The sequence below is a fragment of the Pseudophryne corroboree genome, chromosome 9 (genome assembly GCF_028390025.1).
Source record: "Pseudophryne corroboree isolate aPseCor3 chromosome 9, aPseCor3.hap2, whole genome shotgun sequence".
In the NCBI taxonomy this organism is placed as follows: Eukaryota; Metazoa; Chordata; class Amphibia; order Anura; family Myobatrachidae; genus Pseudophryne; species Pseudophryne corroboree.
In genome coordinates, this window is record NC_086452.1 from 419449065 (window position 1) to 419476102 (window position 27038).

The 27038-nt window shown below is 45.6% G+C and overlaps 1 protein-coding gene and 2 pseudogenes across 1 annotated transcript in view; 2 read left to right on the top strand and 1 right to left on the bottom strand.

Moving 5' to 3' along the window:
* Positions 1-27038, top strand: part of LOC134958374 (monocarboxylate transporter 2-like) — a 136585-nt gene that overhangs the window by 39153 nt on the left and 70394 nt on the right. The window lies entirely within an intron of this gene.
* Positions 4862-4980, top strand: LOC134964570 (5S ribosomal RNA; annotated as a pseudogene).
* On the bottom strand, positions 26103-26220 carry LOC134961771 (5S ribosomal RNA; annotated as a pseudogene).

The following is a 27038-nucleotide window of genomic DNA, read 5'->3' on the forward strand; positions in this document are numbered from 1 at the left end:
TTAGGAAATTACGTGATAATGTCAACACGCTGCAAGGTCGGTTGACGACATGAGACGGCCGACAAACAATTAGTACGGTCCAGACGTCTCAAAAACACCGTCAAGGGTTTTAAAACGCCCGTTTACTTTAGTCGGTCGACACAGACACAGACAGGGACACTGAATCCAGTGTCGACGGTGAATAAACAAACGTATTCCTTATTAGGGCCACACGTTAAAGGCAATGAAGGAGGTGTTACGTATTTCTGATACTACAAGTACCACAAAAGAGGGTATTATGTGGGATGTGAAAAAACTACCATAGTTTTTCCTGAATCAGATAAATTAAATAAAGTGTGTGATGATGCGTGGGTTCCCCCCGATAGAAAATTATGGGCGGTATACCCTTTCCCGCCAGAAGTTAGGGCGCGTTGGGAAACACCCTTTAAGGTGGATAAGGCGCTCACACGCTTATCAAAACAAGTGGCGGTACCGTCTATAGATAGGGCCGTCCTCAAGGACCAGCTGACAAGGCTGGAAAATATAATAAAAAGTATATACACACATACTGGTGTTATACTGCGGCCAGCGATCGCCTCAGCCTGGATGTGCAGAGCTAGGGTGGCTTGGTCGGATTCCCTGACTAAAAATATTGATACCCTTGACAGGGACAGTATTTTATTGACTATAGAGCATTTCTATATATGCGAGATGCACAGAGGGATATTTGCACTCTGGCATCATGAATAAACGCGATGTCCATAACTGCCAGAAGATGTTATGGACACGACAGTGGTCAGGTGATGCAGATTCCAAACGGCACAGTATGGCCGTATACAGGAAGAGGACTTGTTTGGGGTCGGTCCATCGGACCTGGTGGTCACGGCAACTGCTGGAAAATCCACCGTTTTTTACCCTAAGTCACATCTCTGCAGAAAAAGACACCGTCTTTTCAGCCTCAGTCCTCTCGTCCCTATAAGATCATATCTGCCCAGGGATAGAGGAAAGGGAAGAAGACTGCGGCAGGCAGCCCATTCCCAGGAACAGAAGCGTTCCACCGCGTCTGACAAGTTCTCAGCATGGCGCTGAGACCGTACAGGACCCCTGGATCCTACAAGTAGTATCCCGGGGGTACAGATGGGAATGTCGAGACGTTTCCCCTTCGCAGGCTCCTGAAGTCTGCTTTACCAAGTCTCCCTCCGACAAGGAGGTAGTATGGGAAAAAAATTCACAAGCTGTATTCCCAGCAGGTGATAATTAAATTACCCCTCCTACTACAGAAAAGGGGTATTATTCCACACTATATTGTGGTACTGAAGCCAGAAGGCTAGGTGAGACTTATTCTAAAAATTTGTTTTTGAACACTTACAAAGGTTCAAATTAAGATGAAGTCACTCAGAGCAGTGATAACGAACCAGGAATAAGGGGACTATATAGTGTCCCGGGACATCAGGGATGCTTACCTCTATGTCCCAAATTTGCCCTTCTCACTAAGGGTACCTCAGGTTCGTGGTGCAGAACTGTCACTATCAGTTTCAGACGCTGCCGTTTGGATTGTCCACGGCACCCTGGGGTCTTTACCAAGGTAATGGCCGAATTGATGATTCTTCTTCGAAGAAAAGGCGTCTTAATTATCCCTTACTTGGACGATCTCCTGATAGGGGCATAGTCCAGGGAACAGTTGGAGGTCGGAGTAGCACTATCTCGGATACTGCTACAATCAGCACGGGTGGATTCTAAATATTCCAAAATCGCAGCTGATCCCGACGACACGTCTGCTGTGCCTAGGGATGATTCTGGACACAGTCCAGAAAAAGGTGTTTCTCCCGGAAGAGAAAGCCAGGGAGTTATCCGAGCAAGTCAGGAACCTCCTAAAAACAGTGCATCATTGCACAAGGGTCCTGGTAAAAATGGTGGCTTCCTACGAAGCAATTCCATTCGGCAGATTTCACGTAAGAACTTTTCAGTGGGATCTGCTGGACAAATGGTCCGGATCGCATCTTCAGATGCATCAGCGGATAACCCAATATCCAAGGACAAGGGTGTCTCTCCTGTGGTGGTTATAGAGTGCTCATCTTCTAGAGGGCAGCAGATTCGGCATTCAGGATTGGATGCTGGTAACCACGGAGCCCAGCCTGAGAGGCTGGGGAGCAGTCACACAAGGAAAAAATTTCCAGGGAGTGTGATCAAGTATGGAGACTTTTCTCCACATAAATATACTGGAGCTAAGGGTAAATTTATAATGCTCTAAGCTTAGCAAGACCTCTGCTTCAAGGTCAGCCGGTATTGATCCAGTGGGAAAAACATCACGGCAGTCGCCCACGTAAACAGACAGGGCGACACAAGAAGCAGGAGGGCAATGGCAGAAACTGCAAGGACTTTTCGCTGGGCGGAAAATCATGTGGTAACACTGTCAGCAGTTTTTCATCCCGGGAATGGAAACTGGGAAGCAGACTTCCTCAGCACGACCTCCACCCGGGAGAGTGGAAACTTCATTGAGAAGTTTTTTCCACATGATTGTAAACCGTTGGGAAATACCAAAGGTGGACATGATGGCGTCCCGTCTGAACAAAAAACGGGACAGGTATTGCGCCAGGTCAAGAGACCCTCAGGCAATAGATGTGGACGTTCTGGTAACACCGTGGGTGTACCAGTCGGTGTATGTGTTCCCTCCTCTGCTTCTCATACCTAAGGTGCTGAGAATTATAAGACGTAGAGGAGTAAGAACTATACTCATGGCTCCGGATTGGCCAAGAAGGACTTGGTACCCGGAACTTCAAGAGATGCTTACAGAGGTCTTATGGCCTCTGCCGCTAAGAAGGGACTTGCTTCAGCAAGTACCATGTCTGTTCCAAGACTTACCGCAGCTGCGTTTGTCGGCATGGCGATGGAAAGCCGGATCCTAAGGGAAAAAAGGCATTCCGGAAGAGGTCATTCCTACCCTGGTCAAAGCCAGAAAGGAGGTGACCGCACAACATTATCACCACGTGTGGCGAAAATATGTTGCGTGGTGTGAGGCCAGGAAGGCCCCACAAAGAAATTTCAACTCGGTCGTTTCCTGCATTTCCTGCAAACAGGAGTGTCTATGGGCCTCAAATTGGGGTCCATTAAGGTTCAAATTCGGCCCTGTAAATTTTCTTCCAGAAAGAATTGGCTTCAGTTCCTGAAGTCCAGAAGTTTGTCAAGGGAGTATTGCATATACAAACCCCTTTTTTGTGCCTCCAGTGGCACTGTGGGATCTCAACGTAGTTCTGGGATTCCTCAAATCACATTGGTTTAAAACCAGTCAAATATGTGGATTTGAAGCATCTCACATAAAAAGTGACCATGCTCTTGGCCCTGGCCTGGACCAGGCGAGTGTCAAATTGGTGTTTTTTTCTCAAAAAAGCCCATATCTGTTTGTCCATTCGGACAGGGCAGAGCTGCGGACTCGTCCCCAGTTCTCTCCCTAAGGTGGTGTCAGTGTTTCACCTGAACCAGCTTATTGTGGTGCCTTGCACCTACTAGGGACTTGGAGGACTCCAAGTTGCTAGGAGTTGTCAGGGCCCTGAAAATATGTTCCAGGACAGCTGGAGTCAGAAAATCTGACTCGCTGTTTATACTGTATGCACCCAACAAGTTGGGTGCGCCTGCTTCTAAGCAGGCGATTGCTCGTTGGATTTGTAACACAATTCAACTTGCACATTCTGAGGCAGGCCTGCCACAGTCTAAATCGGTTAAGGCCCATTCCACAAGGAAGGTGGGCTCATCTTGGGCGGCTGCCCGAGAGGTCTCGGCATTACAACTCTGCCGAGCAGCTACGTGGTCAGGGGAGAACACGTTTGTAAAATTCTACAAATTTGATATCCTGGCAAAAGAGGACCTGGAGTTCTCTCATTCGGTGCTGCAGAGTCATCCGCACTCTCCCGCCCGTTTGGGAGCTTTGGTATAATCCCCATGGTCCTTTCAGGAACCCCAGCATCCACTAGGACGATAGAGAAAATAAGAATTTACTTACCGATAATTCTATTTCTCGGAGTCCGTAGTGGATGCTGGGCGCCCATCCCAAGTGCGGATTATCTGCAATACTTGTACATAGTTACAAAAATCGGGTTATTATTGTTGTGAGCCATCTTTTCAGAGGCTCCGCTGTTATCATACTGTTAACTGGGTTTAGATCACAAGTTGTACGGTGTGATTGGTGTGGCTGGTATGAGTCTTACCCGGGATTCATAATTCCTCCCTTATTGTGTACGCTCGTCCGGGCACAGTACCTAACTGGCTTGGAGGAGGGTCATAGGGGGAGGAGCCAGTGCACACCACCTGATCCTAAAGCTTTACTTTTTGTGCCCTGTCTCCTGCGGAGCCGCTATTCCCCATGGTCCTTTCAGGAACCCCAGCATCCACTACGGACTCCGAGAAATAGAATTATCGGTAAGTAAATTCTTATTTTTTCTCATCAGTTACATTTCATTATTTTTTATAGTACTGGATTACAAATTAGCTACTTTCTAACCATCTTCTCCATTTGTTGGAAGATATAGGACATCTGCCTGTGTTCATTTGTTCAAATATGAAGTATATATTTTGACACCCATTTCAGGTCTAATTACCAAGAAATTTTCCACTTATTTTACTAATGTTCTAGTGTTCAGCCTTAAACTACTACAGGTTGCTAATTAGAGCAATTTAGCTCAAATTTATTCTCTTCATATCTCTACTACTTTTTCCCACATTTACCTATTTTCAGGACTCTCACCATTGATTCAGGGATATCCGTCCCTGTCTAACATTGGCAGCAGATCCCCTATTTTCTTCTCCCATCTATCATCTATTCTATTCTTACTACAATCTTCGTGAACTCTCATCAGTGATTCCAGAGCCCACCAACATTGGATATTCTTTCTACTTTCATACCACACTGGCAACGCCCGAATCCTTCCGATCTTGGAAGCTAAGCAGTGTTGGGCTGAGTTAGTACTCAAGTGGGAGACTATTGAGGAATACTCAGTTCAGTAGAAGATTTGGACGACCATGCTCAGCGTCTAACACTGACAGCAGATTCATCTCATCTATTCAGTCTTTTCTATCCTCTTTCTTAAATACAAGTGGCAAGAAATTATAATCATTATCATCTTTGAGGAGCTTTAGCCTATCGACTTGCATTATTTCAGGATTTTATATATTTTCAGGCAGTTAGCTGTGGCAAATCTGTGTTTGAAACCCGGACAGTTTTGGAACGTTCATCAAGCATTCATGCCAATATTATTCGTTCCTGTTTCTCCCTTTTTTTCTTTTTTCTTTTTTGTTTGTATATCCAACTACTAATTATTTTATTGATATTGTTAATAAAATTATATTTTTATAATAATCATTGTTTCATTTGAGACTTCAAGAATAGCAAGAGTGCGCCCACAAAAGAGTCTTCTTTTCTCCTTCCCCTTTGCATGTTTCATTACTGACTCAGGGTGCACCACCAAATCTAAGACTAACTAGAAAACAGTAGTTTTCTTTGTATATCACTTTAATTTGGTAATTACATTATCTACTTTATCATTCTCCGGTGCGGTATACCCCCCATACATGATTTTATTCTACAGCAGGCCTGCCGTGTCCAAGATCTGTTAAGGCCCACTCTACTCCGACAGTGGGTTGTTCCTGGGCAGCTGCCCGGGGTGTCTCGGCTTTACAGCTTTGCCGACCAGCTGCTTGGTCGGGGTCGAACACGTTTGCTGAAGTGCTACAAGTTCGATACTTTAGCATCTGAGGACCTAAAGTTTGGTCACTCCGTTCTGCAGGATCCTCGGCACTCTCCCTCCCATACTGGGAGCTTTGGTACATCCCCATGCTTATAATGGAAACCTAGCATCCTCTAGGACGTAAGAGAAAATTGGATTTTAATTACCTACCGGTAAATCCTTTTCTCGTAGCCCGTAGAGGATGCTGGGCGCCCGCCCAGTGCTTCGTTTTCCTGCGTTGCTACTTGATTAAGTATTGATTCAACTGTTGCTTTGTCTCTGTCATGCATGGTTAGTATGATTTCTTCAGGTTACATGCTGATTGGCATGGTTGCTCCCTGTTTCATGCTAGATAACATGTTGTCTTCGTGTTGCATGATGGTTGTCATGATTTCTTCATGTTTCATCCAGGTTGGCATGATTTCTTCATGGTACCTGCTGGTTAGTATGGTTTCTTCATGTTACCTGCTGGTTTACATGGTTTCTTCATGTTTCATGCGGTTGTGTATGATTTTTTCATGGTGCATGCTGATTAGCATAGTTTCTCCTTATGTTGCATGCTGGTCAGCATGTTTTTTTCGATTCGGTGTGGGCTGGTGTGAATCTCACCACTATCTGTATTTCCTTCTCTCAAAGTATGTCCGTCTCCTCGGGCACAGTTTCTAGACCAGGCATTCCCAACCACGGTCCTCAAGGCACACCAACAGTGCAGGTTTTAGTGATATCCAGGCTGCAGCACAGATGGTTAAATCAAAATAACTGAGCTACTAATTAAGTCACCTATGCTGAAGCCTGGATATCACTAAAACCTGCACTGAAAGTGTGCCTTGAGGACCATGGTTGGGTATGCCTATTCTAGGCTGAGTCTGGTAGGAGGGGCAAAGAGGGAGGAGCCAGCCCACACTGTTAAACTCTTAAAGTGCCAGTGACTCCCAAAGGACCCGTCTATACCCCATATACCCCATAGTACTAAATGGAACCGCTGCATCCTCTACGGACTACGAGAAAAATCCTATTTTTGCATCAATTACTGAGGTAAAGAAGAAAATGACGGAGCTGTTCAGACAGCTGACAGATAATGAGCTGCAGCACGGCTTTGACCGATGGAAAATAAGAATGCAGAGGTGTGTGCATGCAGAAGGGGAGTAGATAGAAGGGGAACTGAGCTAATATGTACTTAATATAATTAAACTTCAATGATAGTATCAGTCTCGTTAATTAATAGCCACACCTCGTATATACTAAAGTGCGGATGTTCAGAAGTGAAGATGTTGCCCATAAGCAACCAATCAGATTCTACTTATCATTTATCTGGAACCTTATAGAAGATAATAGCTAGAATCTGATTGGTTGCTATGGTTAACATCTACACTTCTGACAACCTGCACTGTAAGAAATATACCTCAGATGTCTTTGCATAAATGGAAAATTGATGTCAAATAAAGACGTATTTTTCCATTATCTATAGGCTAAGGCTGGCCTGGCCAACCTGTGGCTTTTCAGCTGTTGTAAAACTACAAGGGGTATATTCAATTAAAGTTGGATCCATTCCGACATGCATTTGTCGGAATGGATCCAAGAAGGGATATTCAAAGACCATCCTAATTCGACTTAAAAAAAAAGTTGAATTAAGATGAGGGAGCTGAGACGGGGGAGAGCAGCGCGGAGACGGGGGAGAGCAGCGCTACAGCAGCTTAGCCGGAGGATGGGGCACCGCCGCCAGACCTCACGGCAGCGTCCACCTGGCTCCAGCGAGTGGGACCTCACTTGCTGGAACCGGGTGGACGCTGCTGTGAGCGGCGGCGGTGCCCGATCCTCCTGCTAACGCTGCTGGAGACGCTGCTTTCCCCCGTCTCTCCGCGGCTCTCCCCGCAGCTCTTTCCATCTCCTCCTCCTCCTCGGCTCCCTTATCTCAATCCGACTTTTTTAAAAGTTGTATTGAGATGGTCGGAAAAGGGGCCAAAACCTGTCGGATTTGGCCTCATTTCTGTCAGAAACATGCGGATCGGCGGCTATGGGGTATATCTATATGGAATAGGTCGGAACCCCTTCTGACCTAAAAAAGTCGAAAACTGCTGTCTTTCCGACAGACGGCAGCTTTCGACTTCAATTGAAGTCTCAGCATACCCTGTCACAGTTTTGCTATTAGGGAATGATAAAACTATGGTATGGCATGCTGAGATTTGTAGTTTACAACAGCTGGCGAGCCACAGCTTGTCCAGGCCTGGTCTAAGGTCTCGTAAAATAAGCATTAAAAATAATAGATTTCAAGTAAAAATGAAACTGTCCTGGGATACATGAGTGATGAAAGATTTGTGCTTGCAGCTCACATGTTGCTTGGACCCTTAATTTATGTCCTTCAAAAATTGTGCCCTCATGTGAATTATTCTGGCCATATATTTACGACACCGATTCCCAGCTATGCCGATCCAATTCACTGATCAGCGGACAATGATGATCTGAGATCTGTCAGAGAATCTAAAAAAAAACCAGCATGTTAAAAATACAAGACTTGCCGATCCTGATGATTTTTGTGCGGCATTTGTTAATTGAGGATTTCCAACATGTTGGATTCCCCCCATCTCCTGACCAGTGGCGTAGAGAGACAGGTACAAATTACCCGGGCCTGGGATGCTGGAGGGGCCCAGGTCTGCTACCATCCCACCCCCCTCCCAGTATACCTGGCTGAGGCTGGCCACCGCCGCTGCCATCATCTTCCCGGGTAATATCGGACCTTATTCAGTAAGGATTGTAGTTTCTGCTAAAAAGCAGTTCCTGCGATCAAATAGTTGCCGCCCAGAAATAGAGGAAAAACGCCCATTGCAGAAATTGCTAATTCATCGCAATATGCTGGCTGTTCACAAAACCATATGCAAGATTTTTCCTATCTGCGTTGTCCACAATTCTTACGACACAAGAGGATGGAAGTGGTCATCGCTGACGTCAGAGGCCCTCCTTAAAAACGCCTGGGCACACCTGCATGTTTTCTGACACACCCAGAAAACGAAGTTTCCTCTCAGAAATGCCGGCTTCCTGTCAGTCAAAGAGCGGCTGCATTGCGATCATGATGTGTACGCAATTTCTGTTGCTATTTTTCCTTGCATGTGCGCAATGCGAACGCTGCGCATGCGCAGTCGTTCCGTAATCGGCCAGATTACGATTCGCAAATTTTGCAAACCTTACTGAATGAGGTCCATCTTCGGGAAGATGGCACTGCACATAGAAAGCAAAGTCTCTGGCACTGTGCCAAAGTCTTTGCTCTGTATTGGCCAGCGTCATCTTCCCAAATATCACTGGGAAGATGGTGCTGACCGAGGAGGAGGGACCCGCTTCCAGACCAAGTAAGGTAGGAAGCTTGTGCCCTCTACCTTCCCCTCCTTCCCCCTTTGTTGAAACGGTGCCCCCCTTGTGGAGCGCACGGGTACTAAAGGGCATAGTCTTGTCCACTTAGTAAGCCACGCCCCCACCCTTTTACTGGGGCTGAGAGTGGCTCTCTATAGCCCTGCTCCTGACCATGCATGGTCAGAACTGAGAATTGCCCCGATACTTGCCTGATGTACAGGCTCCTTTAGAAGTCTTCTTTGTGTCATTTCATGTTGTGTTTTGCGATGTCTGTTGATGATTATCAGTGTGGCTTGTGTAATGATGTGATTACCTGGTTGGAGAATCTGTGTGTTTGGCAGAAACTCAGGGTCTTTTGAAATAATTGTCTGCAGAATTTCAGCAGATTTACTAACTTAACAGGTTACATCACATAACTTACCATACAAACCAAACATTGACATTGAGTATCTTCAGGCTACAAAAAATTTATAAAACCCGACCCTGGTAAATTCCTGCATCGAAGTCCCGGGAATTTCAACCCGGGTTGACCCTTTCACATAGAAAAAGGACCCGTGTGAATGGCTGCACTCAGGATCTTGAGGAATTCCCATCGTACCCTGTTGGTGGTAACAGTGTTGATTAGGAGATAGAAGACAGGTGCTACCTAAAAGCTGTATAGGGTAAATCATAACATCAGGGTGCAGTCCATTAAGAATAGAGATGTGCGGTTTGGATTTACTCTGATTTTCTTGGTTTTACTCGGATCTCAAAAACAGCATCTTATTGGCTATCCGGCTATCACGTTTTGGATAGCCAATCAGAATAAATCCGCACTTGCACATCTCTAATTAGAACACAAGTCATAGAGCCCTTTTCTTATTCCCTAAGGTGATAAAGTCACTAGATTACAGTGCATGCTGTGTAATATACTGCTTCAGGCCTAAAGGTTATTCTGGATTACAGCACCAATTTCAGTTTCTATATATTTTTTTTATTGGTGCCCTTTCTAGGAGTGCCCCAGGTCATGTGCTAGGTATGTACTGTACAGTAGCACTCCCAGTGTTCCTCTGACCTCTTGTCTAACACTTCTGTCGCAGATACAGATGACCTGTATAAAAGGAAAGCCAAGGTGATTTTTGAGAGAGAAAATGTTGCACAGCAGTTTTGGATGGAATACATATGTAATACCGGCGGCCGGGATGCCGGCTGTTAGTATCCCGACAGCAACATCCCGCCCGCCAGAATGCTGACAGCGGGGCGAACGCTGTGAGTCCTCTTGGACACCCACGAGTGGGAATAGCCCCTGTGAGCTGGTATTCCGGCTGTCGACTTTGTTAACGATATAGGGTGACTTTGTTGGCTGTCGGTATTCTGGCGTCGGGCTCCTGATCGCCGGGATCCTGACAGCCGGCAAACTGATTGCCTCCCCTTTGGATATAACAAAATGCCAATGACTGTGTTCTGTATAAGAGCTCCATAGGTGTACTCCTAAACATCATTAAAGCCTTATGGCCGTGGACCCTCATTTTCTACATGAAGTAAATACTTAACATAACCAACCCATAACCATTACCCTTTTGACCATTAATGGTAAACTTAACCCTAAATAAATGACACAGACACAAATAATTGACACTGACACATAAACGGCTTGGCTTAAAGGTCAAAGCTATTTATTCCAAATGTGATTGACCTACTAGGTAAAGGTGGCAAGGAGACGCTGCAATCTCAGTTCCAGCCTTGACTATTGTGTCGGGCCCTAGGGGACGACTGTCACGTCCCCCCTGCAATGATGCACTAGCATCGCAGGGACTCACCACACCTCCTGGCCAAGACTGAAACGCTCCCGCACATAGGGCGTCCAGGTCCCCCACACTGAGCAGGACAAACTAATCAGAGGGTAGGTGCCCCACGACTACATCTTGCGCCAGAGTAGGCCACTGAGACTGCAGCGCTCTCCCGCCAAGCTGCGCCTCACCTGAATGAAAGGAAGAAACAAGCAGTGACAAAGTTAGTTTTGGGTGGGTGGACGGGACTCCAAATTGAATCAAAAAGAGGCTGTCCACATGACCAGCCTCTCCTTAAATACCCTAACAAGGCCATCCCTTTCTTACACCCGATTGGCCACCCTTAGTAGAGTGGCAGACACCCAAACCACTAAATTCAGCCCAGCACAGATGTAGCAGCACACGTCCGCACTGATAGGTGTTACGTTCACACTCTCCCTGAAACGCTTTTTCAAAAGTATGATGTCGACTTATACCCCTTTCAGACAGAAAATGAAATTACCGGGGGAAGCAGTTCCACCCGGTAATTTCATGAAACACACGAGTCCTTTTTCTGTGTGAAAGGGTCGTACCTGGTTGTAATTCCTGGGACTTCGGCCCTGGAATCTACCATGGTCGGAGACACGGGAATTTCGACCTGTGTTGAACCGTGTTTTTTTCGGGGGGAGGAGGGGGGTTTAACTAGCATGTAGTCCATTGATAGGTAAACTAATCAGGGAACACTTCAGGGATCGCATGGGAGGCATCTAACCGTTAGCACATTGGGCCTCATTCAGGTTGGATCGCAGTGTGCGATCCAGCCGCAAAAAATATAAAAAAGATGCTGGCGCATGCGCAGCGAACGTCATGCACAGAAAAGGCGATCACCTCTACCTGTCAATCAGGCAGAGGCAGGGTGGGGGGGCAACGCTGCGTTTCCATGGCAGAGACGGAGCGGAGGGGGTGGCGATGGAGAAGTGGGGGAGGCGATGGGGAAACAGCAGGTGGGACGGGGGCATGATCGCGGCGGCTACGTGATGTCACACGCAGCTTGCGTGATCGGAAACATGGCGACGGGCCTCCTACGGGCGCCGACAAGAGGCAACCTTAGTTTCTGCTAACAAGCAGAAATTGCGATCACAATTTCTGCTTGTTGAAGGGGGATATGCTGCGGTCAGCATGGTGGACAGCCTTGCCCAGTGATGGGCGGCCCCCCAGCATGCTGACAAAAGGATAGCAAATTCTGTTAATTAGCAGATTTTGCAATCCTTACTGAATTAGGCCCAATACCTTAATATAAAAAATAAATGAACACAATACATTTAATGAAAGAAAGGGCCACAGATCTGTAATAACACACCAGCTGCATTTTACATAAGAGATACAAACTATAACAGACAGAGAATCTGACAATGAAGCAGGAAAGGAGCAGGGGGCACAGGTGCAAGGAGGGGGTGGGGCACAGATGCAAAGAAGAGGGGGGGGGGGCACAGATGCAAGGGGGGGGGGGAGGGGGGGGTATGTGCTGTTGCCCAACAGTTATTTAGCCTAACAATTAACCTTTGAATCACAAGTTGTATACTTTAGGGGTTTTATAACCACTATACGATTAAGCAGGTGTTGCATTGGAGCGGATCTTGGGGTTCTTCCTTTTTTTCTCCTTCCGTATGGACTGTTATGTACTGTATACTCTATTAACTCTATTAGAGAATGTATCTAGGGGCAAATTCAGTATGAATTGCAAGTAGCAATTCGTACGGAATTTTTGCTGAGGGGCCGCAGGCACATGCGCAGCAGGCCCTACTGCGCATGCGCCCGCATTTTCTGCGTGGCGCCGTAGAAAATACGATCGCCTCTGCCTGTCAATCAGGCAGAGGCGGTCGCGGGGATGTGGCGCTCCATTTTCTGGGTGGAAATGGAGCGTTGCGGGGGCGTGCCAGCCCATACGGTGGGCTGGTACGCGCGAGAGGGGGCGTGTCAGGGGTGTGGTCGCAGCGGCTGCATGACGTCACACGCAGCCGCTGCGACAGCAAAAATGGCGCCGGGACTCCTGCGGCCGCAGCTAAGCTGTGCCGGCAGGAGTCATCCTTAATTTCTGCTAACAAGCAGAAATTGCGTGCTGTTCGCAATTTCTGCTTCAAGCAGGGGGGGAGGCGCCGGGCAGCATGCTGGGTGGCCTTGCCCAGCGCTGGGCAGCCCCCAGAATGTGTGCTAATGATTAGCAAATTCTGGCCCCCTAATGAGCAGAAACATGTTTTTTGTGGAACCGCACTAGTTAAACAATATTACTAACGTACCAAAAATAAATGTTAACAATGAAATACCAATATACATGCAGTTATTAAGTAGTTCTAGAACTGCTAATGATTGGCGGTGCTCCCAGGAATTTTGTAGGTTATACTACAATTGGAAAAGACAAGAGGAAAAGACAAAAAACCCTTGTTTGGGAGCACTCATTTGAAATGTTAAGGATAATATGTATAGTGAAAGATATTAAGACATAACCTTTATTTAGTCCTTGGATAAAAAGAAATTTTGGACAGAAAATTGGGACTCGTGTGTGTGTGTGTGTAAAAGTCTTGTTTAACCTTTTTAGCAAATGAGGTACAAGATGATAAAGATGGTGAAAATATCAGTGGAGTGGTGAGGGATACCAAATGGTCTCATTGAGATACAGGGTATCCAGAAAATCACTGTGCTTGCCTGGATTAAGGATATCAATGATAGAAACAGTATGGGCAATATTCTAAGTTTGGTCAAGGTAGTGTCAAAGTCAGAAAAATATCTCTATGCACACTGCCATATTTGCACCTCATTCAGGTCCGCGCTGCGCATGCGTGCGCTCTCCCGTGAGTGCGCATACCCGCTGTTGCGTGCACCCGCTGGTGCTCGGTATGCGTATTTACGGTAAAGTTTGTGTAGTCGTAGCGTGCGACTCAATCGTTACATATTTTCACAAATAAGGTATTTTATAGATCATGGTCCCTTTGATAGATTCTGAAAGTTTGGTTAACATAGCATGTTCCTGAACGGAGAGATTCCTCTTTGTATTGTACGAAGGGTCTAACAGGGGTCATACAGTAGTGTTTGGTACCCATCGGAAGAGTATTTAAATAGCAATATTCCGGTGTTGGTTTGGAGCGGATTAATCGCTCGTGCGAATAGTTATGGACATAAGAAGTTTATGTCCATTTACTATTATTTGTTCTTACTTAGTCATGCGGCGGGAAACCCAGTATCCCACCCACCTGAACAGTTGGAAACAGTCACAGCCCACCTGTATGAATCAACCTATGACCTTTTGTTATAATGTGAAGCCGAATTCCTGTGTCTAATGGACAATGAGATTGTAGGGACCATTGAATTGTATTGTGTGTGGGGCATAAATAGGCGAGCCGACCATATCCAACTTCACTCTCATCAACGGTTCTCATTGCTGATAATCGGGAGCTGGATATCGAGGCGCATGCGATCGTTCCCCTTGTGCGTAAGTTTTCTCCGTAATCATATTGTCTTACTGTGAGCCATCTCTCTCTCTCCCTCCTCTATCTCTCTCTCTTATTTTCCCTTTATTGTATTGTATTGTATTGTATTTCCTGTGTAGTTATCTGGTTAGTTGGTTTATGTTATATTGTAGTGTATCATTTGTACTGTGATTCCTTTTGCAAGTATAATAGTTATAATACATATAATAGGTTTTGGACCCTAAGCCCAGGTATCTGTGTATTCTTTATAGGGTTAAGTATTCTCCGAGCGTCGGTGACGCTCAAGCAGCTTTGTAGTTAATCAGGTTACACCAGGTTGCACTTACACTCTGTCTCTACACTAAGGTATACTGTGTATCTCATTGTTAAAAGTATAGATATAAAGGTTTTAACGTTGTAAGCGTCTGCACCGCTGGTGATCTCCTCGTGGTCCCGAGAGTACGCTACGCTATAGCGAATCATTACGTTAGTCGGCAGCCAATAGCGTGCCTGCCTGTGATCACTGGGCCGTAAGCGAACGTGACGCTTGAGCGTCTCGACTACGGTTGAGCGATCGCTACACAACTTGCGTACCCTTACGGTACTTCTTACGTAGATAGCGTACAGTGTTCTTAGACCTCTTAAAGTGTTTTATATACGATAAATATTTAGCTTTATCAATTGGCGGCTCGCCCGTCCTTCACATATCTGCACTAGGTAGATCAGCAGACATTATCCCTCAGCAAAGGGCGGGAGGTTGTATCCCTCGTAGTGCTGACAGGATAAGCGTCTGCTTCGCTTAGGTAAAGAGTGCTGAAGGAATCCGGGAACCGGAGGTAAGAACAAAACGCTAGTGCCTTTTAAAACTGTTTATTTTTCTGTCTTGCGTACACACGCACGCACACACATATATATCTGCATTTCTTTTTCTTTTTCATTTTCGTATATCACTCTCCTGTCTGCCAGTTTTATAGTTGATAGAAGTGCTAAAAGAGATTTGCCGTTATTTCATAGTTTAAGAGTAAAGGTAATATAGTTAAAAGATAGACAAACACACAGTTTTGCCTGGGAGATAAGGCGAAGTCAGTGTGTTGTGTGGTAGATGATCAAGGATCATCTACATTGATAAAAGTATAAATTGTGTTACGGTGGATCTTTGCTTTGCGTATACGTGTCTCTAACAAAGACTTGCGTACGCAATCCAAAGGCCGACGCACGCAGCGTACGTTACGCAACGGAGCGTCCGGTTACGCCCACGTAGCTCAAGTCACGATAAGTTGATTTTTAATGCAAAGCGATAAATAACGCAAAGCGATAAATAACGCGAGGCGAGAAATAACGCAAGTCTATTTTTGGGTGTCCGAAATTTAATTAACAGATCCTGCTCCTAATTGGTAACACACCTGATCTAAAGAAAAATTTCTGCGCAGAAATAGAAATAGAAACAAAAGTGTACATGTGATGAGTGAGTGTTTTTACAATTTTTAAAGGTTGAACCACAAGAAAAGTCGAGTACTCGTGAGGTACATGCGTGTAAGTGACGTGCACGGTGGCTAGGGAGGCATCCCTGGTTAAATATACAATTTTGAGCATTAGAGTATAGCAGACCAGGAGGTCATACTGTAACAAGACCAGGAGGTCATAGCAGACCAGGAGGTCCAGGTACAGCCGACAAGGAAGTCCGCTATACAGTTCACAGGCACAACACCGAAAAGGGTTGGTGCAACACCCATATAGGCCATATAAGCTCTGGCTGAAGGAATTCGCAGCCGTAATTTTCGATTCCATTGGTCTTTCCGTACATAAGCTTAGTTGTTTGTGTACTGAACGATTGGACCGCACGTAATTGTGTGCACTAGTTAGTAATCTGACCTAATACCATTAGAGTAAAGGGGTCACAAACGCTATTTGTACACTCTAACGTGATTTGTGTAATTTTTTTATTTTAAGGGAAGTTTGCTGCTCACTCAGGAACTATCCAGCAACCAATAGTTACTGGAAAGAGTAAGTGTTCTTCGGATAACCCTCGCAGGTTCCAGTAAATAGAGGTTCAGGTCGCAGGGGCCCTAGGTCGAGTACGCCAGCACCATATCGGTGTGATCAGGTCGTATTGGTCGGCGTGGGCGAGTGAGTGGGGTACTCGGTAAACCGCCACCGTCAGCCTATTGTGGACATTTGGTTTTGCGTAAGGGTTGGCTAAATAAAGCAACACTTTCGAACTATGGGGGCCACTTGTTCAGGTAGGGGGCGATCAACCTCGGTTCGGGTTGATTCAGTGGTCCGACCAATTGGGTCGGCCAGGTATATAGTGTGTGAGAAATACGGAAGTCACACAGAAACTTTATGTGATGAATGGGAGAGAATGACTGTACATGACGGGGAGAAATTCCCAAGAGTAGGGAGCTTCAGCTCAGAAGTGTTACAAAATTTAAGGAGGAGGATATGTCTCATAAAATCAACAAAGAGACGAATCCAGCATTATGATTATTTACAGTTGTGGCAACAGGAAGGTGAGATACAGAGAGGTTTGGCTCAGGCGGCGGGATCTGGCTCTAACAGAAAACTGATTGCCACGGCCCCACCGCCACCATACATATCAGGAGAGAAGTTGATTGCGGAGAAAGACGCACTAAGGTGTAACACAAAATCACTTAGTAACTGTGTAAATGTTAATGATAATGTTAACCCATTAACCCATGCAAGTATTAACCCGTGCAAGTTGTACCCTGTTTTGAACTTTCCTCAGGAGTGTGATCAAGAGGACGAATCGGCAACGATTTCAGCGCCCTCTCTAGCAGCCACCATAGCAGAGACCACAGTAGGCACAGCTCCACCCATGAGATTAGTAAAGGCCCCTAGCGGAGGGATAGGTGAGGTCGTATCAACTGGTAAGTACGGCACCATGCATTATGCTGAGACTATTTCACCACAGCCTGTAGAATCTACACAGAATGAGGTTGTTAGAATTACACCTGTTAGAGTAATAGCAGTGCCAAATGGGAAAACAGACACATCAGGAGCCACTCCCATTAGGAACATTGCCATGTACACCCCATTTTCCCGAATGGAATTAAGGACCATAGTGTCTGAATTTCCTGACCCTAGAAAAGACTTAGTTGCCAGTCAAAAATACATCAGAGACTTAGGTAACACTGTAGAGCCAATAATAAAGACTGGCAGATATTGCTGAGAGCATGTTTACCCTCAAATGTCGACGCAACTCAATTTTTAGCTGATTGCGGACTAGATCATGATGTACCTCTTACAGATGTGTACAACCAAGATAATGTGAAAAGAATAAACTTGCAGTTAAAAGAGTATTTCCCAGCGGTAGCTAAATGGAATAAGATATTCTCCATTAAACAGAAGGAGTCAGAGACAGCTGCAGAGTATTTTCACAGAGCATTATTAGAAATGGCAAAATACACAGGCATAGAGGACATTAAAACAGACACAAACCATCGGGAAGTAGCAGTATCGGTACTGATGGATGGTTTAAAAGAGTCATTGAAGACTAGGGTACAGACCACACAACCATGTTGGCGAGGTCTGTCTGTGGCTACTTTGAGAGAGGCTGCTATTGATCACGATAGAAACATCACCAGACACAGGGAACAACAAGGTGATAAATTAATGTCAGTAAGTATACAGGCTCTGACCACAAGGCAGCCTTTGTTTGTATCACCAAATCCTGTGGGTAAGTCAAGTATGGTTACTTGTTATTCTTGTCACAAACAGGGACACATGGCACGAGATTGTAGAGTAAAGAATCCACGAAACTCATACCAACCCCCTAGACAACGACACGACACACGACATTGGGATCGGGGTCCACAGAAACGGAGTTATGAGCCACATACAGGGGAAACAAAAAGATATCCCCCGAACAGAGACTGGCATGCCTCTGGTAGTTCCTAGCTAACTCCCTCACAAGTAGTTGCTGCCAGCGGGATTCAGGAAGGTCACCATACCCAATAGGGGTGTGGCCATACCTGTAATCTGCAGCCAGTAAAATTAATTGCCAACCTTGGAAGTGAACCCGAGATCGCAATTAATGTAGCTGGTAAAACTTTAAACTTTCTTGTAGACACAGGGGCGGCCAAGTCAGTGATAAATTCGACAGTGGGCATGAGAACCACTGGTAGGACAATTCCAGCCATGGGAGTAACAGGAGTAGTCCAGCACTACCCTGTTAGCAAACCAGCCGAGATTACAATAGGGCCTTTGCATACCAAGCATTCCTTTTTGCTGGCTGCATCGGCACCAACCAATCTCCTGGGAAGAGACTTACTGTGTAAAATGGGGTGCGTCATTTATTGTACTCCTGAAGGTGTATTCTTGGACATACCTGAGAAACACGCTCAGGAAGTGCGAGACATGTTAGACTCCCCATCAAAATTAATGTCACATACCATTATGACAAATAGCAATCCATCCCAAATAGAAGAGATGACATCTCAGATACCAGAGTCACTTTGGACAAAAGACGGACAAGACACTGGATTAATGGCAAACGTAGCTCCAGTAGTTGTACAAGTAAAAGATGGTAGGATAGCTCCAAAAATCCCACAGTACCCTCTGAAGCCAGAGGTGGAGTTAGGAGTTTACCCAGTAATAGAGCGCTTGCTACAACAGGGCATTCTGGTAAGAACGTCCAGCACTGCCAATAGTCCCATCTTCCCTGTTAAAAAGAGTGGGGGGAGGGGTTACAGACTAGTGCAGGATCTAAGGGGGATTAACAAAATAGTTGAGAGTCAGTTCCCCGTAGTGCCAAATCCAGCTGTCATCCTAATGCAAATCCCTCCCACTGCCAAATTTTTCACTGTTATTGACCTCTGCTCCGCTTTCTTTTCGGTACCTCTGCACCCTGACAGCCAATATTTGTTTGCATTTACATACAGAGGAGTCCAATACACGTGGACTCGATTACCCCAAGGTTTCATAGATAGTCCAAGTATATTTTCTCAGGCTTTGCATGATTGTTTACAGTCTTTCCAACCAGACAGTGGATCAGTATTGATACAGTATGTGGACGATTTACTACTGTGTTCAGATTCACTGGAAGCATCTCTGAAGGATACGAAACAGCTCCTGTTTCATCTTTCAGACACAGGACACAAGGTGTCCAAAGACAAGTTACAATTATGCCAAACTAAGGTAAAATATTTGGGACACTGTCTAACACAAGGACTGAGACACCTGACCGCTGATAGAATCCAAGCAATTAGAGACATGACTCTGCCACAAACCCAGCAACAGATCAGAACGTTTTTAGGAATGTGTGGGTATTGCCGTAATTGGATCCCAGGGTTTTCCATTTTGGCGTTACCTTTGCAGGAAATGGTCTCCTCAAACAAACCTGATAGGATTTCGCATACAGACGAGTCCAAAACAGCATTTGAGAGACTCAAACAGTGCCTAACGCAGGCACCAGCACTAGGTATGCCAGACTATGGGAAACCCTTTGAACTATACGGAACAGAAAGTGCTGGTTGCGCGGCAGGTGTACTAACCCAAAAACACGGTGATGCCAGCAGGCCAGTTGCATACTACAGCGCTCAGCTAGACACGGTAGCGCGATCCCTCCCCACATGCTTGCGAAGCGTTGCTGCGATAGCATTGCTAGTGACAAAAAGCGAAGACGTCGTGCTAGGCCACAACCTCACAATCCATACGCCACATGCAGTATCAGCCTTATTGAATTCTGCCCAAACCAGACACGTCTCATCAGCGAGGTTTACAAGATGGGAATTGGCACTAATGGCCCCCGTAAACATCACCATAAGGAGATGCAGTGCATTAAATCCTGCAACGTATCTCCCAGGTGTGCCTGGTCAGGCACAAAGGGTGGAAGGTGAGAGTGATGGGGAAGGAGGATTTAATACAAAGGAAGATACACATGATTGTATGGAATATTTGACCCAAAATTTTACCGCAAGGCCTGACATCAGTGACAACCCACTGGAAGATGCAGAACTCACGTTCTACACGGACGGTAGTTGTCATAGACAGTCAGACTCGGGAGACTTGTGTACTGGATACGCAGTCGTAGATGACCAAGACACCATAGAAGCGGAACCGCTAGGCCCACCTCACTCAGCCCAGGTTGCTGAACTGGTCGCCCTAACCAGAGCATGTGAATTGGCTAAGGGTAAGTCAGCCAATATCTACACCGATTCTAGATACGCATTCGGGGTAGTCCATGATTTCGGAGCCCTATGGCGCCTCAGAAATTTCATGACGGCAGCTGGTACACCGGTAGCGCATGCAACTCACATAAAAAGGCTTCTAACAGCGATACAGGAACCCGACAGAGTGGCTGTTATCAAATGTAAAGCACACACATATAGCCAAGACCCGGTATCACTTGGTAACAGCCGAGCAGACGAAGCTGCTAAGTTAGCAGCTGATACCCCCATACAGACAGACACCACACAATTGATGGTATTTAATACCATTAACACACAGAAGTTGTGTGAAATGCAAAATTTGTGTTCCACACAGGAGAAGGCAGTCTGGAAGGCAAAGGGATATGGCCAGGAGTCCTCAGGACTCTGGACGGATGGACATGGTAAACCAGTGGCCCCCAGGGCATATCTTCCATGTCTGGCTGAGGCAGCTCACGGGCTGACTCATCTAGGCAAGGAAGGGATGTGCAAATTGGTGAGAGCATATTGGTGCGCCCCTGGATTCTCCTCTCATGCGAGTAAAAGAGCAATGTCATGCCTTACCTGTTTGAGAAAGAATATTGGAAAGGCAATACCTACAGAACCATCCCATATCCCACCTGCCGGCGGCCCTTTCCAGGTAATACAAATTGACTTTATACAATTACCCCCTTGTCGGAATTTGAAATATGTACTTGTTTGTATAGATGTTTTCTCAAATTGGGTCGAAGCATTTCCTGCGGCTACAAATACCGCTATGTTTACTGCTAAGAAAATTGTGCAGGAATTTGTATGTAGATATGGTATCCCTAGAATAATCGAAAGTGATAGGGGTACCCATTTTACAGGTGATGTCTTTCAAGGAATGTGTAAGTTGATGGGAATTGATAGCAAGCTGCACACTCCGTACCGTCCACAGGCGAGTGCGAAGGTCGAAAGAGTGAACAGCACTATTAAAAATAAATTGAGTAAAGTGATGGCAGAGACAGGATTGACATGGCCAGAAGCTTTACCCATTGTATTGTACAGTATCAGAACCACTCCCAGGTCCCCCCTTAATCTGTCTCCCTTTGAAATCTTGTTTGGTCGACAACCGCATGTCATGATTAACCCTCAGGATGATTTGAAATGTAACAATGAAGTAACTATAAAGTACTTGATTAACATGAGTAAACAGTTAAGGAATCAAAATGATAATCTGAAGTTGGTGATTCCTGATCTACCTGATAGTAATTGTCATGACATTGAACCTGGGGATTATGTAATGATACGGAATTTTCTACGCTCAGGTTGCCCTATTGACAGATGGGAAGGACCATACCAGGTCTTATTGACTAGCACTACAGCATTGAAGGTTGCTGAGAGAGAGACTTGGGTCCATTCATCCCACTGCACGAAGGTTGCTGATCCAGAGAAGCCCCGTGATAAGGAACAGACGGTAGAGGTTGTATCACTGGAGTGTCTGTTCCAGGAGGACTGAGGCGGCACCTGAGCCTTGAAGACCGAGAGCTGTTGTCGACTCCCCACTCCCTTTTATTGTTTTCCTCCACTTCCCATCCCCTCTCCCTCAAATTTCTTTTTCCTCCTTCTCATTCTTCTCCGTTTCCTCCTATAAGATGGACTTGCCCCAAGAGACTGTGATCCGGATTTTCCTGTTGACCATGATGTTGACCAGAGCAGTCTGTTCCGGCGAGAGTACCATGGAGGTCGATAGAGGTTCTGGAATGGGTTCTGATGATAAAGATGGAGGCGTAGTTTTCCAAGATCAACCTAACCAACAAGCAAAGGCGAGTATCAGAAAACGATCCGATAGCATTGACCATAGAAGGAATTGTGACGGATTGTTAGCTGAGGAAAACTGTATCTGTAGGCTCTGTAACAATGTCATTGAAGATGGGTGCATTAAGAAATGCCAATCCAGTTTTAATATCCATATGGACCGGCATCCATTGAGTGACTATCACTCCTTAGTGGGTAATGTGTTAAACAAAACAGATTGTTGGGTATGCTCTCAAGTACCTCAGGGTCATAGCAAATCAGGGCTAGTACCATTTCCTTTAACGATAGGAGAGGTACTTGAGTTAAATGGTGGGAGACCGGTGGACAGGAGGTTTAATATCTCCAGCCCTCCTAGTTTGAAGCTCCACCAATACCATGTGGATAGGTCCCTATTATGTTTCAACATCTCTAATCCCAGAAAGCCGGGAAATTGGGAAGTGTCATGGAGTAACCACACCATGACCTTTTCGCATAGAGCAGATAGAATGCCTACAGATACAGAGCTTGTACGCCACATAGCTAGTAGAGGAAAATCTTTCCGGTATAGGTACACCTTAGGAAATAGGATTACGAGAGTTGGAGAAGTATCACCAGGATACTGTGCACATATCGTACAACCTGATACGTGTATTAAGCAGATGGAAGAATTAGGGTTAGGAGATTTCACCTGGAAGGTGTGTAATATGGTTATGTCCTTCTCCGTCCCATATGTTCTCCCCGATGATGCATATTTCATATGCGGGAGAAAGGCGTACAAGTGGCTTGCCCCAAACTCTGAAGGATTGTGTTATATTGGAAAAGTATTGCCTGAAGTAATGACTGTAACACATGATAAAATGAAAGACATACATCGTGGTGCCCAAGCTCCTTATACTCACACCCATTACGAGCACGTTGTTAAAAGGCACCTGATAGAGAAGACAGAGCATCCGGCCTCTGATCTGATAAGTGAATCCACCGGGATTCAATTCTTAATCGCGTTAGATTTCACCCGCACCGCTAGAGGAGTGCTAAATTATAAATACATATCGGCGCTCGCAAATTTGTTAGATAATATCACTGAAATGTATGATGACACGTTTAGATATACTGGAAGGGAACTTCAAGCTTATAAAACAGAACTGGTGCAGCATAGAATGGTTCTTAATTACCTCACAGCAGTGACAGGCGGATATTGTGTTACATTGGCAACACAGTACGGCGTGAAGTGTTGCACGTATATCACAAATAGCACCGAGGATCCGGTCGAGGTCATAGACCAAAAGATGGACGATATTCTCCAATTGAAGTGGGAATTTCGCCGAAAACACAATCTCACTCTTGCTGCTGTAGGTAATGAGCTGACTGGTTGGGTGTCATGGTTGAACCCGCGAAATTGGTTCTCCGGTTTGGGAGACTGGGCTCAAGGAGTCATAATGGATGTTGGGAAGTTTCTCCTATGTATCTTAGGTGTTGTCATATCAATTGGATTGATATTTAGATGCGGTCAGGCTTTAATGAAGTGCAAACATCGTACCAGGGTAATGAGTTTGAGGAGTGAGGAAACTGTAATTAACCTGGATTTGATTTATGACCCAATGATAGAAATAATGATGTAATGAAAATGCGATTATACGGTCCGTTTCTTTCACCTGTTTTTCTGGCTTTTCTCCAAGATAAAAAGACCCACTTGGACGAGGAAGTTGACGAGACGCTATACAGACAACGGATAGACCAAAGAAGAAGTTTTGACCACTTGAGATATGGACATTTGATGAACTTTGCCATGGATCCCCAGTTTCCCTAGAATTCTTAAACTTACGCTAGCCCAACATTTTTTGTAAATCTAATGGCATTGACAAAGCTTTTTGCTCACACCTAATGGGCAACACAGCGCAAAGAAGACGACTTTCAACTGATACCGAACAAAACTTCAACCGACAGATGTACATTAACCTGACATAGAATACCACCGCATTTACCGTAATTATGTCTTTTCTTCATTTCTACAACCCTCAGGTAATGACACACATGGTATAGGGAATACAGGCTCAGATATCAGCAATCACATATTCCCCCATTCATGTATCATCAACTAAAATGTGCTCCCCATTTTGTTCAAAATCCGAAAAGAGCTCGGTAAAGTTTGACAGCCCATCCACAGACCCGTACCACGGGATAAGAAGGATTTCAAATGTATACTTCGCAATACCTCGAAGCTTAATTTACAACACGTACGGCACGATGATACATGACCCCCCAAACATGGACTCATACACACATGCTTCTGCTATCTCACTAGGTCATACCCTCTTCCCACCTACTCCTCTCTCCTCCCTTACCCAACCATGGAAATGAATTAACCCCTGACATATATTTTTCTCCTTTTGAAATGTTTTAGAAGGTGGCAGTTATTATTGACTGCCAAAGGGTGGACTGTCAAAGTCAGAAAAATATCTCTATGCACACTGCCATATTTGCACCTCATTCAGGTCCGCGCTGCGCATGCGTGCGCTCTCCTGTGAGTGCGCATACCCGCTGTTGCGTGCACCCGCTGGTGCTCGGTATGCGTATTTACGGTAAAGTTTGTGTAGTCGTAGCGTGCGACTCAATCGTTACATATTTTCACAAATAAGGTATTTTATAGATCATGGTCCCTTTGATAGATTCTGAAAGTTTGGTTAACATAGCATGTTCCTGAACGGAGAGATTCCTCTTTGTATTGTACGAAGGGTCTAACAGGGGTCATACAGTAGTGTTTGGTACCCATCGGAAGAGTATTTAAATAGCAATATTCCGGTGTTGGTTTGGAGCGGATTAATCGCTCGTGCGAATAGTTATGGACATAAGAAGTTTATGTCCATTTACTATTATTTGTTCTTACTTAGTCATGCGGCGGGAAACCCAGTATCCCACCCACCTGAACAGTTGGAAACAGTCACAGCCCACCTGTATGAATCAACCTATGACCTTTTGTTATAATGCGAAGCCGAATTCCTGTGTCTAATGGACAATGAGATTGTAGGGACCATTGAATTGTATTGTGTGTGGGGCATAAATAGGCGAGCCGACCATATCCAACTTCACTCTCATCAACGGTTCTCATTGCTGATAATCGGGAGCTGGATATCGAGGCGCATGCGATCGTTCCCCTTGTGCGTAAGTTTTCTCCGTAATCATATTGTCTTACTGTGAGCCATCTCTCTCTCTCCCTCCTCTATCTCTCTCTCTTATTTTCCCTTTATTGTATTGTATTGTATTGTATTTCCTGTGTAGTTATCTGGTTAGTTGGTTTATGTTATATTGTAGTGTATCATTTGTACTGTGATTCCTTTTGCAAGTATAATAGTTATAATACATATAATAGGTTTTGGACCCTAAGCCCAGGTATCTGTGTATTCTTTATAGGGTTAAGTATTCTCCGAGCGTCGGTGACGCTCAAGCAGCTTTGTAGTTAATCAGGTTACACCAGGTTGCACTTACACTCTGTCTCTACACTAAGGTATACTGTGTATCTCATTGTTAAAAGTATAGATATAAAGGTTTTAACGTTGTAAGCGTCTGCACCGCTGGTGATCTCCTCGTGGTCCCGAGAGTACGCTACGCTATAGCGAATCATTACGTTAGTCGGCAGCCAATAGCGTGCCTGCCTGTGATCACTGGGCCGTAAGCGAACGTGACGCTTGAGCGTCTCGACTACGGTTGAGCGATCGCTACACAACTTGCGTACCCTTACGGTACTTCTTACGTAGATAGCGTACAGTGTTCTTAGACCTCTTAAAGTGTTTTATATACGATAAATATTTAGCTTTATCAGTAGATCTCAAGGGGAATGCGAGAAGGGTGGAGCAAGGAATGTGATCAAGCTTCCCTTGGTGGAAGAGAAGGGGGGGGGGGGGGTTATTGTGGTGGGGTAGGTAACACAAAGGCCCACTGCACTTGGTATTCTCAGGAGGTTTCCCGTCCTAGTACTGGCCAGGCCATGCCTGCTTAGCTTCCGAGATCAGATGAAATCGGGCGTATTCAGGGTAGTATGGCAGTGGGCCGTTATCAAAAAGAAATGGAAAAGAGAGGGAGAGACACTTCTATTTTCTGTACTCTAATGAATCAATACCATGATGGTGCCGGCAGGAGTCATCCTTAATTTCTGCTAACAAGCAGAAATTGCGTGCTGTTCGCAATTTCTGCTTCAAGCAGGGGGGGAGGCGCCGGGCAGCATGCTGGGTGGCCTTGCCCAGCGCTGGGCAGCCCCCAGAATGTGTGCTAATGATTAGCAAATTCTGGCCCCCTAATGAGCAGATCAAGTTATTATACCCATTTGATGAGTGTGCTTAACAATTGGCGAGTATTTTGGGCCTTATTCAGAGCTGTTTGCAAACCAAAAAAGCACACTAATACCCCTTTCACATCGCACAAATAACCCGGTATCGACACGGCATATTGCCGTGTCGAACCGGGTCAGTGTGCGATGTGAAAGGTCCTTTGGCGATTTAGCGGGTCGCCTGACCCGGTAATTCAACCAGGTAAAAAAGAAGGGTTTTACCCGGGTTGATTACCGGGTCAGGTGCGGTGTGAATGGGAGCCGTGTCGATGCGACACGGTTCCCATTCACAGCATAGGGAGAGGCGGCGCAGGAGATGAGCTCATCTCCCGGCGCCGCCTCCACCCCCGCCCCTGCTGCTCCCTCCGCTGCTATGGCAACCGACCCGGTATATTGCCGGGTCGGATAGCCAGCAGCGGAGCGCAAATGCCGGATCCCACCCGGTAAGTACACGTTTGTCTTACCGGGTAGGATCCGGCATTTGCGGTCTGAATGCGGTATGATGGGCAAAACCGTACTGCACTGCAGGTGGGGCAAATGTA